We start from the raw sequence: 398 nt of genomic DNA, 5'->3' as shown, positions 1-398 counted from the left end.
TAGGGGAAAATTTTCTGGGGCCCTCCGGGAACAAAAGGGGAAAAATTGTTTTTTTTTATTACTATTAGTATAGTAATTTTTATCTATACTTTTAATTTTCTTCTTTAAATATCTTTATCCGTTTTTTAAGGGAAGGAGGTAGTTTCAAAGTTTGGTTAGTGGTTAAAGAAAACGAAGAAGAAACAAAAACAAACAAAAAAAAATAAAAAATGAAAATCAGCAACAAAAGAACTGATGCAAAACAAACAGGCCAGAAAAAAAAACATACTTATAAAAAAAACGATAAAAAACGGCAAATGAACATAAAACACGACATAACGAAATGGTCCACGAAGGGTGTACGATGTTAGAGATGATTGAGTTAACTAACGAACTAAATTAACGAAGAGAAACTGAGA

This window comes from Penaeus monodon, chromosome 21, assembly GCF_015228065.2.
Source record: "Penaeus monodon isolate SGIC_2016 chromosome 21, NSTDA_Pmon_1, whole genome shotgun sequence".
Lineage (NCBI taxonomy): Eukaryota > Metazoa > Arthropoda > Malacostraca > Decapoda > Penaeidae > Penaeus > Penaeus monodon.
Note: the sequence above shows the minus strand (reverse complement) of the source record.